Source organism: Bactrocera tryoni, chromosome 3 (genome assembly GCF_016617805.1).
Source record: "Bactrocera tryoni isolate S06 chromosome 3, CSIRO_BtryS06_freeze2, whole genome shotgun sequence".
NCBI lineage: Eukaryota > Metazoa > Arthropoda > Insecta > Diptera > Tephritidae > Bactrocera > Bactrocera tryoni.
In genome coordinates this window covers 72,930,850-72,948,041 of record NC_052501.1, presented here as the reverse complement: position 1 = coordinate 72,948,041, position 17,192 = coordinate 72,930,850, and the positions used below count along the sequence as shown (strand labels likewise).

The window sequence follows — 17,192 nt, the reverse complement described above, 5'->3', positions numbered from 1 at the left end:
CTCTCCCACTCCCTCCTGTGCTCTCCCTCTCCTCTTAAGTACTCATTTTGTTATCGTTGAGTTCAATTATACCCGTTTTCTGCAACATTACCTCCATCGCTTAGCCACTACTCGTACTAGCAGCTAACAAGCACACAATCTAGAATCTACAATCAACAACTACAACAAAAAACAACCAAAACAACAACTACTACAACATCAACTGTTAAAAATTGTTGTATCTACAAGTGCTAGTGTGTTGTCAACAATTGCAATCTCGCTGCAGAAGTGTCCAAGTTGCTGCCCTTACGGCGTTAGTTTGTATAAGTATGTGAATATGTGTGAGTGTGCGTAGGTGTGGTATGGTTATCTCACTATTTGCCAGTTAGGCAGTGACACTACCGGAGCCGTTGAGAACGCCGGTGTTGGTACTACTCACTAATCGGTAACTTCAGTGCAGGTGTGTGTGTTATTTTAAGGAGGTTCATTTCCGGTATGAAATAAAATCGAAAATTAAATTTGGTGCTGAAAATGTCCTTAAGGAGTTGGAGGTAAAAGCATTGCTATGGGATTAAATGGAATTTATCAAAATATTTGAGCTCTTTTATACGGTTGTGATTATCTGAAGGTCTGTACTTAAAGCTTTGGAGCCTGATAATAATGTCATTGCGGACCAACAGCCTAAATTAGGTTCGGATATTCAACGAAACTTAGTCTCTCTTCATTATGTATTTTTGGAGGATGGAGTCATGTCATGCTCTATCAAGGCTATTCACTTGGGAGTAGCTAGAAACAATCCTTTTACATATGGCTCAAGCAGCTCACGACTTCCGGTCATAAACCAAGTATCCTCTGAGTAGCCAAAGAATATCCGTTTGAAGGCGAGCTAAACGGAGAAGACCAATCATCCCTCCCTCCCACGTGAAAAACATTACCAATGAAAACTAATCGACAGCGTCGGATGAGAGACCCCCCTTTTGATGACGACCACGGCAAATGAAATAAGGACTACGATTTGAGGGTATGCACCTGAAATGTACGGTCCCTTAATTGGGAAGGTGCCGCTGCCCAGCTGGTTGATGTCCTCGTTATAGTGAGGGCTGACATCACCGCCGTACAAGAAATGCGATGGACGGTACAAAGACTGAGAATGGAGACTTATCGCTATTCCGATATAATAAACTACGCCATATACCATATGAGAGAAGATATCTTGAAGATATCGAAAGTAAGATCCCGCAAAACTTAATTTTTTTGAGCATATTGAGGCATTTCTGCAGTCCGGAATTCGGTAATAAGGGTGGAGTTTACAATAAAAGATTCGCTCGCCATCTTTTCGTTTAAGCTTAAAAGGACTTAGTTACCAGTTAGGTTCTACTTTTCAGCGGTTGGAAGCCTTAAGCCACAGAAATAATTTGAATTCATAATAAAATAAAGGAACAGTTCATAACTTGATGTATGCTTCTTTATTCTTCTTGATTGGCATAAAATGTCTGCGCCAGAGTTCCACACCAAGTCTTCAGAAATGACATCAAGATACTTCATTATCAGACCTGGTCACAGCGAAATCCCTGACAATTGCAAAGGCGAAGAGGGCACCCATACCTCGCTCACATCGGAATGTGGCCGAGTTAGATCTCCATTGGCATCTTGCATTCTATCAATGGACCAATGGATTTGACCAATGGATTGGACTAACGGATCTCGCACTTAGGGGGCTCTGGTCGACGACCCGTTAATCTTGCCGCAATCGTATGGATTCTTACTCGACTGTCCAATAAACATTGCTGCGATAAGCCTTAAAATCTTGCAGACCCAAGTTATCAACGTTATATGGAGGAGGGTGAGGTGGTAACATCCGGCCACTTTCTTCTGCATTGTCCAACCGAGGTTGCAATATCAAACCGTCCGCGAACCAGGAGATATAGCCGATACTGATATTGGCCGTCTCAATGAATTTGTGATAGGTTCAAACGGCCTTCTCGTTTTATAAGTTACTTATGATTTAATATATAGAAGTTTTAGGCACTAGAATGGACTAACGTTCTAAGCTCCTAAAGTGTGACTACTGTTAGAATTGACCTCATAAGCCAACCCTATCTCAAGCAGCTTCTACAACTAGCATTCGATACTATTTTAGCCATACCAGATGGACACTAGTAATATAATGAGAAGATGTAATCCTTACAATTAGATGAAACGTAACGTTGTCGAGAACGAAAAGCTCGTTGGTTTTGTGAAATTCACATTGGTACAGAAGGAGCTTGCGACTTCACAGGTATCGATAGTTGCCCAACGCACTCCAAGATGCACTCCAAGCTGCCAATCGGACAAAATGACCGTGAAGCTCCGGACTCCAAGCTCATTCCAGGCGCAGCTATCTAGCAGTAACGGGTAAAAAGACAGTGGGGATCCGATCTATTTCAGTTTTCAACGGCAGCGAAACCGAGTTACTCTTCTTCCTTGCAGACGCATTGACTTTACTGTTGCTTCTTTTAGTTCCCCTATGGCCTGGTACCCAAACTATCCCATCCTGTTGATAATCAGTTGGAGCATTCCGAGACCAGTATCAAGGTCACTTTCGTAAAGGAGGCTGTATTTCGAAGCAGCAGTTCAACAGTGACCTGGGCTTGAAAAAGATGTAACAGTCAGGCCGTCTAAAACTGGTATTGATGGATATGGATGGGTAGACAGGAAATCTAAAACTGGTATTGGTGGATAGTTCTCGATAAAAGACTCATCCACCAACCTACCTCCAAGTCTTCACTTGTTCGTAAAGCATCTTGCTACCACTTTCTTCCAGCGGTGTTTCCTACCCACAACTCCTCTGCTTGTTTGTTGGTCGAGTAAAGACCGCATTACTTATACCCGTTATAAGGGTATTAGTTTTTGCTGCACCACTGCCTACCCTGCTCTTTTATATGCTTTTTCTAAATGTGTGCACTTACATATGTACATCAAGAGAAGACTTTTGTAATGTCAGAAAACAATTTTGTTAGCGCAATGCTGCCTAAGTTGACCAATTTCTGCCTTCCAACCTGCCTTCGAGTGCCAAATACTTTCATATACTTAGAAGCCCTTAGCTAGTTGCTGGATGTGGAATGTACAGCGTGCATAAGAACCAACTCTATTGCGCCCAGATTTGCTTCCCACTCAATAATAGCTACCTAGAAGCGGCATTCTTCCAAAAACAGCCGCCTCTCTGCCACACCTGAACCAATTACCCACACTAACACTACTACTTACTACTTACTAACCCAATTTGATGTGAGATGCTGGCCTAATGCATTTGCTGAGGATCTCAGCACTTGTTGCCAGTCAGTTCGGACCTGCTGCTGGACTGAAGCTTGGATTTATAGGTGCCTCAGTGTATGCGAGCTTGTTGTGGTAGCAAGTGGCATGAGCTTGTTTGCTAGCTTGTTGCATGCAATGCAACTCAGTTTTTCTACAAAAAAATAAACCTATTCTTCGCTCGGTGCATTTCTTTTTCAGAATTCCTGCACTTTTCTTGCAATTGATTTTAAGTGGAAATGGAAGTGATTTCATTTGCCAACACTTGAAGTCAACTTATGTGGCAACATGCAGTGTTACAACTATCTACACACATACATATGTACATATAAGTAAGAAGTTGGCTAATAGCAGCGACTTTTGTATGCGTAACGGTATTTTGTGGGGATTTTTCTAAATTTATACCGAAGCGTAATAGCTTTGGCCGAAGCCGGCGAGCATTTTGTTGAAAGCTCAAGTGTAAGTTCATAGATTGCCTCCTTATTGCAAGTGTTTTGGTTGTTGTTGTTATTCTTGTTGCAGGCGTGTAAGTTGTTGCTCGTTAGCATTGGCCAACAGGTGCTGAAGCGTAATTGAAAAATCTATAGAGTTTGAAAAATCGAAGAGTTGTTGCAAAATACCGTAATAGTGTGCCCTCCATGAAAAAAATTGCAGTGTGTTGCACGTATAACGGTTAATCGTAACAAAGCTGCAAGCGTTATTTGTTAATCCAGCCTTGTGCGTCGCCACCGCCCACTTGCCGCGTTGAATACTTTTATAGAATTCGATTATTTTGCGAATGCCAGCATACTCCAGCCACTTGGACACACCCGCTTTGCACCAGTAACGGCTCAAATCATTCGCTGCTTTCATGGAATCGACTTCGCGTTGCGCATAGCGTTAGAGTGCTTTATGGCAATTGCTGTTCAATGCAGCGCGCCACAAAGTATGCAGCTCGGCTCGGTATAGTTGAGTTGTTGTAGATCGGTTGCAATTTTGTATAAGAAATGGAAAGTTTTTGTTTCGGCAAAATGGTAGCAACTGCGGTTAGTAAAAAGTTCTTTTGAGATAGTTTAAAATAATTCCGTTGGCTTGGTGCAGAGCATGAATTTTGTTAATTTAGTAGTTCCGCTAATGAGCTTTTCAACTTGTTTTATTTGTGCCTGGAGCTAATTAGCCCGAAGCAATGAGGCGTGCGCTAAAAAATATAATTTAAGATGTAGTAAAGAGAAATCCACTATTTTTCCATTAGATTACTTTAGTTACATATGTGAAACTCGCTGAGGCTGTTTTTTGGACGAGTAGTTTTCAATGTGGCGTCTTTTCAGAGTTGTCTGCTGTTGCTTGGTTTATACTTATTTTGGTTGACCATTTTATAATAAACAGACTTACTCCGAACCAACGTTTGCAAATCGAGTAAATTTATTACCAAAATATTGGGTTGGTTTATGCGACGCATCGTGGACTCCGTTCAATAATCCATCTACAGAATCGTAATTCAAGCAACTGTGCACCAGTTTCGTCCCACATTTACTCTAGAGGCATCCTCACAGACGCCGTACAGTGTGCTCCGAAGACGCTATTCTTATTGTGGAGCGGAGTACCAAAGATTGCTCGAATGAGTCCATCTGCCAAGGTCCGCAATAATTGGAACTGTGTTAATGCAATTAATGGAAGATTTTGCGGAAATATCTTTGACTTGTGAACTTCCAAAATCCAGCTCGTGAACTAATTGAATGAACCATACTCGGTAAATGAATGCAAAACGAGATGGTCACCGATTTCTATTTTCTAAAGAAATTTAGCTCGCTTATATTTGAAGTGATGATATTCTACAAGCTATAGCGACGAGATGCCGTCACATTATCGAAAAACTACTATTTTATGGGTTGAGTCTATAATTCGTCCAAAAAGAAGCCGGCCATAATGTTACTGTCAAAGGGAAAATCTATGAATTGGCGAATGCTGATATGAAAGACCTTTGGTTTCCCCAAGACGAGGCTAATTGCCGCACAGTCAAAAAAGCAATCAACTAAATCGAGGAAATCTTTGGTTAGCGCATCATCTCCCGGCGTGGCCCTGTGACGTGGTCTCCAAGATTTGGCTATTCGGCAACGTTGTTTTATTTGTTGTGAGGCAATGTGAAGTCGTTTCTCTAAGCAGATAAAGCCGAGACGATTAACGTCTTGGAAAATATTATTGCTGACATACGGATCCAAGGGCAGCAAAACTGTCGAAAATTGGAGAATTGTTAGAATTTATTCAAGTTAACTGCTGCATTTCTAAAACATAATGCACAAGAAAGATACATATATTCTTCGCCAAAACACCGAATTGTATGTCCTTTATTTCTTTTTGCAGAACCTATGTCGAAAGAGAATACCCGTTATCAAATAATTAATGTAAATTGTGTCCGACTGTTATGTACTCGTATTTGGAATCATTGTTTCAATTGCCTCGCAATTACACATTGAACTCTGATAAAAATGAAGAGGTCACCAACGACAACCTGAACGTGAGTCGGCGCAAACAATGGCCAAGCCAGGATTAACTGACCGTCAAGGAAAATTTTTTTTTATGTGTAGTGCGATTTGCAGGGAACCATCTACTATGAGTCGCTTCCTCACGCCGAAACTCCTAATTCATAACCGTAATATCAACAAACATCCAAAAGCGGCCAGCTTTGATAAATATAAAATAAATTGTGTTTCATCGGGACAACGCCAGGCCACACATATCGATGCTGGCTCGCCTACAGTTCCGGAAGATGAGTGCGGAGGCTCTTATTCATTCACGTTATGGTCCGTATAACGTATTTGCAAGCTTTTTTTTTTGCTTATAGCGAGTGATTTACAGGTGAAATATTCGCCTGAAGTCAAGCTTGGAAAAATAGACTGTCTCATCTGTGAATCCCCCAGTGAGCAGGTCGTAGAATTTGCCCGCGATAAGGTGATGTCTGTCGTTAGAGGCGATTAAAATCCATATGCACTATGTCTGTATTTTTGGCTTGCATAGAAATTTCTTAGTCAGAAATAGTGCTATAATACTTAGCTTGAAATGATATTGTAGACTTTGAATGAGTTTCCTTCTAATGAAAAGACGTTTGAAGTTCAAGCGACAAATGTCAGCTGTTTTATAAAATGTTACAAGGTCTGACCGGAGACTTAAATTTGGTACCACGGGGAGTAATTAAGCCTTGAAGTTCGCTGCAATCTGCTCATTGGGTTTGGCCCTTTGAGGAGATTTGTGGTGGCTGTGGTTTAAACCTGTCCACTAATTGTCAGCGACCTTTTCAATTCTGAAAATTTGTAGAAATGGTCTCTGGAAATACTTCGTCAGCTTTGGTATCTATAGTACTTTAAGGTAAATGTGTATTTTATTACTAAAGTGATATCGAAAAGTTAAACCAAAGCCAAAAACAGCAAATTGCTCTCAATTGCGTCAAATCGAGCCAATAATTTGTAATACTTTGTGCTTCGTGATCATTTTTGTTCGCTGTTATATATAACATTGTCTGAATCTCCTCACCTTTTTCGAACAGTTCATTGATGGCTAAGACAAGAGGTACGTAGGTCTGAGGTCTATAGTTTCAGATTGCGCTTAAATAGCGTCAAACAATGTAGGAAACTGCAATATTTATTGTCTCTGCTATCTTGCGTACCTTCAAGCGCGTGTCTCGCAATAGGAGAATTTTACACACTGTACTGCGTGGTAGCTGTTTTAGGTTAGAGGTACCTAAGCGTTGTTCTTCAAAACCGACAGGCGAACACGTTGAAGTTCATTTGATGACATTGAGTATAACTGCGCCTTTTTTTGCCAAAAATAAATATTCAAACATCGATTGATTTATTTTTTTTTGATCTAAACGCAGTCCGAACTACACTACGGTCCGATTTCAGTGTAGCTATCTAAGCGGATGTATGACACCTATAAACATCTCTTTTAATAGTTGCGCCATTAAGGGAGGCACTTATTGGTCAACCCTAGTAATAAAGCTGAATATCGAGGAGTTTTAAGTTCTAACTTAAGTTTGAAACGAAAATTTCCAAACTGTTTACAGATACCAAGCATTAAGCTTACAATCATTTGTTCACGTTATTTTTGAAATTTCGTATGTCTGCAACGCACACGTTCCACATAAATTCCAATTTCGTACATGCGCAGTAAAGCATGCTATGAATGCAACCCTGCCTCTGTTATTAACCATTATGTGGTGCTATTAGGGTGGTAAAGAAATTGGCTGAAATTATGTTTAAGATTTATTTATATAAAATTCTACTTTAATAATTTCTAAATAAAATGCTTAAAGCAATTAAATAATGGTAATAGTGGAAGCATAAGGGGCATAAAAGGTGGTTCCTGATAGTAGGTTGCCTCATACATTTTTTCTGGAAGCATTTTAGGTATTAAAAGAATGGTAAAGTGTTATATTTTTTTAACTTAAAAGCTTTTGGAAAAAATTAATATTTCTTTAATAAATTCAGAATTATTTTATATGTTGGAGTTGTGGTAATCGTTTTATCAGAATATAGCTACATATAATATCAACTACGAGGTAAATAACAGATAGTAAGTATCTTTGAAGGTAAAAAAAATTAAAAAATTTTATAATTTTATAAAAAAAAATTATAAATTTTATAATTTTATAAAAAAAAAAATGTATAAATTTTATAAATAAAAATTTATAAATTTTATAATTTTTTTCAAAAATTTTTATAAATTTTAATATTATAATTCTGAAATGCATAATTCTAAAGCAAAAGCTGTAAAAAATATTTTCAAAAAAATTTCGCCCATCTGTTGCTATTAAAGTTTTAACATTGCCGCTTAACATACATTCCACAGCAGTGCGGTTAGTGTATGCGTCGGTTATACATAGCTGTTAAAACGACAGCAAACGACTGCTTTGGAATTTTCAAAGTTACAAAACCGATGTGCTTAGACGCGACGACTTCAGTACGACGATGGCAAGCGAACAAGTGGCAGCACGAAACGGTGAAAAAACGGTGCGCTGCCAACGGTATTAAGCGCTTAACGGTAAAATAAAGCATTAAATTGAGTGCATAATGTCATTCAAGTGAGTGAATTGTATGCCAAGCAGTACGAATACTGACAGCGGCATGTGTATATTGTGAAATTTTACAGTAATAAAAAATAATAAAACAAACTAAAAAAAAAATAAACACTTTTTCTGAAAACAAGAAGAAAGTTTCGGGTTAAAAAAAAATAAATAAAAAAAAAATATAAAAAATAAAAAAAAATTTTAGAAGCAGTTAACGTCGTGCTTAGTGACAGCATCGCTGAAAAATGTGTTGCGAGCTGAAGCGCCTAAAAGTATGCTTCACCTAACTACATTTCGCCTATGTTGACTGAAATGCAGCGCATCCTTGAGCGCGCTCGTCTCCTGCGCGCAACGAAGCATTTCAAATGCTTTGAATTATTAAAATGAAATGGTCTTTTGGTTCTTTTAATTTTGCGCGTGTGTGTTTGTGCTCGTTTCTAAATGTGCACACTGCTTGACTACATCATAAATATGCGTCCCAGACATAAAGTCGTTGGCATGCAATTTATCAATTCTCGGTATGTGCAATAAAATTAAGTGCAGATTTTCTCGAAAGATTTCGCAGGCATATATATGTATGTGTGTGTGTGTATACTCGTCGTTGGCAAAATTTTGTTAGCAGCAAAGCTGTTTGCTCGCATTTGCATGTAGTCAACGCTGGCTGGTAGCAAAATTCAAAGCACGTGACCTACCAAGTGACCGCAATAAATATGCAACATTTTTATTAATGACTGCATATCATCAGGCGCCAGCAGTTAGGGATTACTTTCTCATATTTCTCGTACTGCTTGATTATACGCTCCTTCTTATTTTGTTGCTGCTGCTGCTGCTGCCTGGCGCTCATACACTCTATTTACGGTCCATTTAATAGATAGTAGACAGCTGTTGTTAAGTAACTACACAAATTGGGAGCATACTTTTAGGTTGTTTTATTTAACGTAAATAATTTACACCCAATTTGGCACGCTATGTTAGGTTGTTGAACTGAAAGTGTTGTGGAAGAAAGTGCTGCATATTTGTAAAGCACTTTTGTGCGAAGTTGTTAATGTAGAAAGCGAGTAAAAGTATTGAAGTATACATTGGGGCGTCAGTAATGTTTGTTTGTTGAAAAACAGGTAACAAATAAATGTGTTAGCTCGCTGCTGTTTAAAATTAAAAATGTGATAAATACTAAAGAAGTGCTTGAACTAATTTTGCTGAATTTGCTAAGCAAGTGGAAACTTATACGAAGTCTTGATTGGAAATAATATTGAGATATGAGTGCATGCGGAGGGTATATTGAAGCCACATACTATTATTTTGTGTGCTTAACTGGTCTTAAAATTCATATAGAAGCAGACTCCTCAACAGTTTACTAAATTTTAATTAAAAAAGGACAATATTTGACTTAGCTTTGCATACTTTTGAGATTTTTGGTAAAAATAACAGCTATGAATACCACATTGAAATAAATTTCTTCAATATAAAAACTTTTGTTTGAGAAGTATCACATTTAATATAAATTATATATCTAATAAATATCATTTAGAAGTGGTGCTATATTTAGGTTCTCAGTTTACCTTTAGGAATTTTTTAAATATTTTTGAATGCAAATTTTGAGCCACCACATAAGCACACAAGCAGCCTTGCTGCTGACTGGAATAGTCTTGCATACTTCTGTGAACTGTGCTGAATACAGCTTAACTTGTAGTATACCTTTAGGCGTTGCAGATCTTAACTTGTTCCTTTTAAGTTTATGGTAAGCCAAGTAACTGAGTGCGAGCTTACTTCAACTGCAGGCTTAATGTTGCTTGCTTTTGGGTGCTCAAATCGATAAGGTGCTTTATGAACACTACAAATAACATATTTACTACAGAAGACTTAGAGGAAGAATTAGTAAGAAAAGCTTTATTAAAAAAGTTTTAGTAAAAATTTTCTATCTGTGTTCAGAGATGACAGATTTAGTTAGATATTGAAAGGAAACTGTTAAAATTTAAACATAACTGTTCGAATTATTTTCAATATTTTTTAAGCATAAACATATACTTATTTTTATCAGCAAGTTCATTAAAAATTGCTCGCTTTTAGGCTTAATGACACAGTTTATTGAAAAGGCATATGTTAGAAATTTTGATATTTTTTGAGGACTAGATATTATTTTGCTTGTCTGTTATTTCAATTTTAGTAAGCTATAGTTCAACTTTCAACGCAACACACATGTTGTCTAATATATTTCGCTAAGTGCTGAGGACTCTTGCATCAAAGGATGAGCATAATTGTAGGCGAGATTAGTATATTGTTACCAACATCTAGTTTTGGGAAGTTTCTTTTGCCATTCGATTTTCAGCTTATACTTACCTGAAAGAAATACGTTCTTTGAGCAATGCAAGGACAACAAGCTTTTGTAAATTAATGTGTGTAAAAAATTTTCTTAAAATTATTTGATTGTGATTTAAGGATGTTTTCATAAGGACTTGCTTAAATGATTTTGCTTTTATATTTAATAGAAATGGAGTAAAGAGATTTTTTTCTCTCATCTGGAGCTTCTTCTTTCTATTAATGTTTATTATGTGGTATATTTTCAGGCGCATTTTAAAGGAAAGGAATTTTGGAAGATTTTTGAACAAAATAAACATAAATAAGTTAATTATTAAGCTATAAAATAACTTCTATACTTCTTTCTTTTGCCCTGAAATAAAAGCTCAGGTGTTGCTATGTGACATACTTTTCGGCGTATTTTAGAGAAAAATAATTTTTAAGGATTTTTGCACAAAATATACACGAAAGAGATAATTATTAACCAATAAATTAGCTTCTATTTTTATTTCTTTTTCGCTGAAGTGGATGTTCAGGCGTTCTTTTGTGGCATAGTTTTTGGCGCATTTTAATTTTGAAGGATTATTTTTATTTTATTAATACAACAAACGTAAAGTTAGTGTAAAAAAATTATCTACCTACAAATGCATTTGTAATTTAAATTTTTTCCTAGTAAATTTAGTTATGAATTTAATCAGCTATCACCCCTTTTACACTTTCCTAAGTTAATTTGAATAAAATGCTTCAAACTGCAAAAAGCGCAATAAATCAATATTTCATGAGAGCCGGAGTGAAAATTGGACGATGAGCATGACACCATCCAAATCACATAACTCGGGACCCGACCAACCGATTTCGCCTAAAGTAGTATGTGACATTTTTTTCACATTCCTATAACATAGTGTGAAAATAGGCGAAATCGGATTACAATCCCGCCTACTTCCCATATAACACAATTTTAAATTCCATTTGATTTTTTCACTTTCCAGTACACAAATCACAAAAGCAAAAATTGCCCAAATCCAACATAAACTGTTTAAGTCCCTCGGTACCGAATATGTAGACTCCAGTATCTATAGCTGACTTTTGACCGAAAATATCGGTCAATGTGTGAGATATATAATTGGAATTCAAGCATAATTCTTTCCTGACAATAATAATTGTGTATATTAAAAATGGGTTGAATCGGGTCAGTACTTAGCTGAGCCCCTTATACCTAATACAAAGATTTCTGAAGCTCCTGGTGTGTTTATGCTAGATATAGTATAATATAATATATAACTATATATAATTATATCGCCCAATATGTGAGTTATCTCAACGAAAATAAAAGAACTTATTTTGCTCATAACAGTATGTCATTGCGCCTAAAATGGATAAATTTCAGCAGAAACTTGGCATAGCTCTCATATAACGAATATCAGGAATTTCGAACATTTGGCTGACTTAACTCCATATGATTGGTGTTGGTATGTTAGGTACATTAATGAGGCGCAAAGAAATTTTTTTTAGTTTTTGGTATGATAATAGTTAATAGATGAAATAAGTTCGGTAGTATACCAACTCCTATACTACGTTTAATGACTTTCGTTTTTCTGACAAATCTTATGACGAATATGTCGGTATAAGTTATATACAGCACTTGTATATATAAAATTGCTTAGATTCCGACCCTCTGGTTTACTTAAACTTAAATTTACATAATTTTTTTTTTGCAAACTGGTTTTATTTTTTTATATATTTTTTGGTATATTGTTAACTTTGAATGCCAAATAATATATGCATCTTTTTTACAAGATAAATAAAAATTATTTTTTTATCAGAGAATATCTTTTGTATATTTTTACAGATTTTTTAGATTCGAGAAAATATATATTCATAGTTGAAAAAAAAAAAAACAATCTCAAAGCATTGACGGTTGATGGCTTAGTTTAGATTTTACAATTTCTAAGGTAATAAATAAATTGTCAAAGAGAATTTCATGTATAAATATATTATTTATATTTAGGGTAGGTATTAGAAATAAATTAATACTCGTATATTAGTATTTATGATGTTTTTTTTTCAAAATATGAAATTTACTTATCTTAGATTAAATTTCGTTGCATAGTTTTAGGGAGTTAGAATTTGCAACATATTCCGATTTCGATTTCAAAAAATATTATGTAAAAATATTTATATAATTGTATATATTTATAAGCTCTCTGCAAGCATGGAGCTATCGCTGCCGCCAAATGTAGTCAGAAAATTTCATTTACTACAACTTCGGCATAATTTTCGCCTAGTCAGCCAATTGATTAGTTGCTTTTATAGGCGCACTAACACCTGTGCCAGCTTCTCACAAAAACAGCACGAGCATGCTACTGTCGGTAAAAGTACTACAATACATACTACTTATTAGGCGTAGAGTGTGTTGTCTAGTTTTAGGCGCATTGACTTATCGGCAAGAGAGCGCACGCAGTGAATGACCGAACAAATAAATAAGTAAAGAAATAAATGTATGCATAGACGGCCAATAAATAAAACAAAAGTAAAGCGCGGCAAACAAAGTGAAAATTGAAAAAAAAAATTAAAAAAGTGAGTAAAAACGCAAAAATACACGGAAGTAAAAAAATAAAATAAAATAAAATAAAATGAGAAAAGGCAGGAGCAGCAGCAGAAGCATTTTGAAGCAGATAAGCGACTGATGTGATTGTCGGTCGTGAGCAAACACGTTCATTTCCGCTTGATTAATTGCGTGGGCAAGCAGCGAGCGATACGCTGTTGTTCTTGTTAGTGTTATTTTTGGTAAAAGGTTGCTAACGGCGCGAATGTGTGTGCTGCTTGTGTGTGTGTGTGTGCCTGTGTGTATTTATTTTGCTTTATTTTTTGACTTTTTGGCAGTCTATCAATCCTTTTACCGCGCGCAGCCATTTAGTATGCGCATTGTTGTTGTTGTTGGCTCTTACTCAAATCAATTCGCCGATTTTCGCCCGTGCAACCGCCAAACCCACCGACTCGCCAATCAATCGATCAAGCCGTCGACTGCCCATTTCATTACAATCCGCCTTCCAGGTGTGTGTGTGTGCTTGCTTGCTTGCATTGATTGCCTACATTTAGGCGCGCTGCTGAAAAATTGATTGCAATTTAGTTAATTGAAATTTACATTGTGGCATTAAAATTAAATGTGCGTTGTGCGATTTTTTTGTTCGCCGTGCGCTCGAGTTGCGTTCATTGGCAGCTGGAGAATGGCATTAGCTGTCCGGCACACTAGCTGCAAAGGTAAGTTTCGAATTGGAATTTTCTACATTGAAAACTAAAAAGTAAGCTGGCAAATTTGTTCAAATTTTAGGTGAAAATATAAAAAAGTGTTGGCTGTTTGTGTTTTCAGCAAATGCATTTAATGGAAAAATATTTGGCAAACTGTGAGGAAAATCGGAAGCCGTACAAAATACAAAAATAACAAGTTGTATAGCAAATCTCGCGTGAAAAACAAAAGTATAAATGTTTGTGAAATTTTCGGCTACCAAATAAAAATTAAAACCATAAAAAAGTTAACTTCAATTATAGCGTAGCTGTGATAGCCTTCTCAAATAAAGAAGTTTTCATACAAGTACTTGATTTTGATCGTTCAGTTTGTATGGCAGCTATATGATATAGTGGTCTGATCTAAACAATTTTTTGGAATATAGTAGTGTTGTATTAAGTAATAATTCGAGCCAAATTTGGTTAAGATATCTTGTCAAATAAAAAAGTTTTCCATACAAGCACTTAATTCGGATTGTTCAGTTTGTATGGCAGCTATATGTTATAGTGGTCCGATCTAAAAGATTTCTTAGAATATAATAGTGTTGTATTGAGTAATAATTTTAGCCAAATTTCGTCATGACCACTTTTCAAATAAAAAACTTTCTTATACAAGATCTAAATTTTGAACGTTCAGTTTGTATGGCAGCTATATGTTATAGTGGTCCGATCTAAAAGATTTTTTAGAATATAATAGTGTTGCCTTAAGTAATAATTGTAGCCAAATTTCGTAAAGATATTTTCTCAAATAAACAAGTTTTACATACAAGCACTTGATTCGGATCGTTCAGTTTGTATGGCAGCTATATACTATACTGCACCGATCTAAAAATTTTTTTAGAATATCATAAAGCTGTCTTCAAAGAAAAATGTATGCCGAATTTCGTGAAGATATCTCGTCAAATAAAAAAGTTTTCCATACAAGCACTTGATTCTGATCGTTCAGTTTGTATGACAGCTGTATGCTATAGTGACCCAAAATCGGCGGTTACGACAAATGGCATATTCTTTGGTAACAAAATTGAAAGAAAATTGGAGTTTTGGTTATAAAATGGTTATATATTGGTTATCATACACTGAAACAAAACTTGGGTTTTGGTTATAAAACGGTTATATATTGGTTATAAAATACTAATATATTAGTTATTATATCTGACAGCGATTTCTGACTTTTATTTTTGATAATACGCTGTATTGCATTTTAGGTGATGATATACTGCTTATAGAGCCTCTGGCATTTCTTTGAGTGAGTTACAAATTTTGTGGCAAATTTCCTCTACATTGTTAAGGGTATAAAAATGAAATCATTACCTATTTTTTATTTCCCTATGCTCACTTAAGCGCATTTAACAGTAAGTAAAGCTCGTTTGTATGAGTTTATTCATTTGGAAAATGAAACATCAATCATTCACTGAATGTTGTTTGAGTGTAAATCAGCTTTGCATTTCACACATTTATGTTTGGTCACGTAATTAAATATGATTTAAGAGTAGGTGGTTGCTGTCAGTTACTTATTCAATATTTTTTATGGCATTCGAGACACTTTTCAATTGCTTCGCCTAAGTAAATTAGTGGCGAAATGTCGTTAGAGTTTTTTTTTAATATAAGCAGCAATGAAAACTTACGTCTCAATTGATTTTGTTTCGACACAAATACATTTTCTTAAAAAAGCTTACGCTCTTTAATGAGAGACCAGAGAAATTATTTGCATGAGCGATGTGATCTTTGAAACTATTATTGTTCTCTCTTCAAGCCAATGAAGTTATTTTAGAGAGTAATCCCCACCAGATGTACTTCACTTATGCCAACGATTTTTCCAGTTCTCAAAACACTTTTCATAAGTTTTTTTTTTGGGATGGCCTTCAGCTCCTTCAGCCAATTTTGTTTTATCTCTTCGATCAACTGAAAATGGTTGCCATGGAGCGACAGTTTCAGTTTGGGAAAGAAAGTTTGTAGAAAAATTTACACAAAGTCAAATGTGGTGAATACGGTGGTTGGTCGAGGGGATTCCGATTTCGCACACGAAATTTGGTTAGAAATACAAATTCTCTGTTCGATATTTTTATCCTCTATAAAAATTGAAACACACTACGGTGATGTAGTAATTAAGGGTAGTCCATACCCATGGAATTTAATTACAAGTGCTTTTTTGTCACAATGTAAATCCTTCTTTCTAAAGGTTAAAACTCTGGAACTGCCCCAAGCTACTTTATAGGCGAATTCTTCTCCAATATAATCATTTGGCAAAATCTGGAGCAGATAGTCCCTTGGTGCCAGGTAAGAACTATGAGGAGAATTTTTAAAAATCTTCAAAATAAAGCTTTCAGAGCTTCCGGTGTGCCATTAGCGCTGTGTTTGGTGTGCCATTGTCCTGTTGGAGCACAATTCCTTTTTTATATTGCAAAGCTGGGCTTTTCTAAGCTAATGCTTCCTTCAGTCTGTCCAATTGAAAAGAGCATAAAGGAGCAGCTCATAGCAGCTGAATCCCCGTCAATATTGAATGCTTTATTAGACAATTATTCAATTCAAAAATTTGATTGATATAAATTTTCTTCGAAAATTAAAAATATGTTTACATTTATTAATATCGTAGGAAATAATTTTGAAACCAAATTGGAAATACATATTACATATTAAAGCATACCTTATACTTTTGGTTAGGTTAGGCTTCGAGGCTGTTCCTCATATTTTGGACTATGCTTCGACAACATGTTTCAATCCCAACACAAAACTGCTCACACAACTAATATTTATACCAGTCGGTTCTCCCAGATGACTAAAGATATGATATCCAAAACAAAACTTCTTGTTTCATTTTTGGTGCAGAAAAACTGTCTGTCAGTTTGCAGAGTGGTGGTAAGAAGATATACCTTGACTTTTCAGACAACGTCGACCAGTTGTTTCGAGATCAAATAGTTAATCGGTATGGAGAACAAAGATTGAATTACTTTTGAGCAAGACAAGGCAAAATCACACTAGCCGGGCTTCCTTCCTCTCAACAAAAATCTGGAACAAAAATACTTTATTTATCAACAAAAAAAAAAAAAAGTTGGGTGTGAGAAGCATTGTAATAGTAATGAAGCTCATTAATTGCTGAGCTGTTTTTATCATATTACAGTATTGTTCTTGCTACGAGTTAGTAGGCATATGAAAAGCAAAGGAAGAGAGCTTGAGAGCAGTAAATTACAACTAAATTTATTTTAATTGCCGCACATGCAAATTGCTCAGAACTAATAAAAGTAAGTGCTGAATCTTTTATGTGAATGAGTGTAGAAAAATTAATGTGGAAAAATACGAAAAT

At 35.8% G+C, this 17,192-nt stretch overlaps 1 protein-coding gene across 2 annotated transcripts in view; it reads left to right on the top strand.

Annotated features, from left to right (window-relative positions):
- The first annotated feature begins 8,214 nt into the window (after positions 1-8,214).
- LOC120771957 overlaps positions 8,215-17,192 on the top strand; it is a 232,475-nt gene continuing 223,497 nt past the window's right edge. The window contains exon 1 of one of the 2 annotated variants that reach the window (XM_040100269.1): positions 8,215-8,326. The gene's annotated coding sequence lies outside the window, so the exon portion shown is untranslated. Of the gene's footprint in view, positions 8,327-8,476; positions 8,830-17,192 lie in introns of those variants that run through there. The other variant, XM_040100270.1, reaches the window with a different exon arrangement.